Below are 1,741 nucleotides of genomic sequence, written 5' to 3' on the forward strand. Positions count from 1 at the left end.
TGACTTCCCCCCAAACCGTTGATATGTTTACTGGAACATTAAATGTATTATCTTTAAACAGTCCTCTGCAAAAGCCGTAAAAATTGGTTGGGTCTGGTTAAAATATCATGGAAGCTTAACCCTTTCAACAACATAAAATAATCTTAAAAATACAATTGTTATTATGTTTCAGTTAAATGCATGAAACTTGTAAAATTGTGTTTTAATTAAAGAGCGCTTGGGACATGTTGTTATTATAGTAAGAACTCAACAAGAATCTATTCCGCGCAGAGGCATCTTCGAAAACCCGAAAACAGGCCTTATATTAATAAGGTTTACTTCAACATAAACGTGCGCAGCTATAAATTGTATATTGTCCATTGTCTAAAGGGTCATTTGTCAGTTTTCCCGTCGTTATCGACAATCCCTTTCAACAATACTCTCTCCCAAACCAATAAGTCTATGTTTACCGACCTTTACATAATGATATTTAGATTGTCCAATGCATATTTTCTTGTCAAACGCGTAAACAGAAAAGTAGCTAGATTGATTTTGAATCTGAAATGTTTCTGGGCCGAAAGCTTGGGTATCTTGTAAATGGTATTCCATATCAAGCCAGCCTATGCAAATACTACACTTAGAGACACTTATAACCCGACACTAACATTTTTCGGTATAAATTGGTCATTTGTGAACGGATGTTGTTCAACTTTGGTCCATACACAATTCAACATATCATACTTAATACATAGATTTTTTTTACGATTCATTTACAAGAAAATAGAGACAATAACAAATCAAATATGCTACTGAAAAATAAAAAAATCACAGAATGGCTGATTACTTTCGTAACAGAATGAACAGTTATCTGTATGTTAACCAGTTCTAAAACTTTATGTGTCCTTCCACGGATTAAACAACGTGTAAACACCTTTCACATGGCTATGACGTAGTTTTTCATTAAAGGTTGAGGAATATTTCTTCACTTCCTCGAGTTCAAGCAAGTCCTTCATCCCAAGTCACCAGATCTAAACTTCACACGTCTAGGCTGAATTGAACTGGCGTGACAGAAAGCGACCAGAAACCCTTTGCAATTTGCTGGAAGTCGAGCAAGCCCTTGTTTAAGAATAGAGAACTGTCGGGCAGAGGTGTTTACGTTGTTATAGCCAATTGGGAGTACAAACAAAGTGTTAGAAATGGTAAACATACATATTTAGTAGGCCGTTTTTTTTTGTTATGATTTTATTGTCATTCTGTATTTTTTTTATTTTACAGTAGCCTATTTTTGTTTTGTAATTTTTTCCTATTTTTTTATTGATGAATTTTAAATATGATTCTTTTGTATGGTCAAAATTTGAATAAAATCTGTTCACAAATAAGCTATTTATAGAGAAACATGTAAGTGTCGGGTTGTGTATGTAAATTTGTAACACAGCGGTGACCTCAGACCACTTTCAATACTTTTGGCTTTGTAAAGTTTTACTATGTAAAACCCTGTAGCAAATGCCTAGGATTTGAATTAACCCAACCACAAGGACTCTTCATTAGCATTGTTATTACATATCTAAATTTTGGGCTTTAGAAAAGCTCCAGAAAATATGTAAATAGGTCTTAATTAAATAAATGGTATTCATTCTGTTGACGCTTTAAGTATATTAAAGATAGTATATTGTTAAAAAGTTTATTGATATGATAAATTTATCATATTGCCCATTAAAATATAAAAATGCAGAGCAATGATGATGAAGATCAAATAATTGAT

The sequence above is a fragment of the Ruditapes philippinarum genome, unplaced genomic scaffold, assembly GCF_026571515.1.
Source record: "Ruditapes philippinarum isolate M1 unplaced genomic scaffold, ASM2657151v2 ctg4153_1_1_1_1, whole genome shotgun sequence".
In the NCBI taxonomy this organism is placed as follows: Eukaryota; Metazoa; Mollusca; class Bivalvia; order Venerida; family Veneridae; genus Ruditapes; species Ruditapes philippinarum.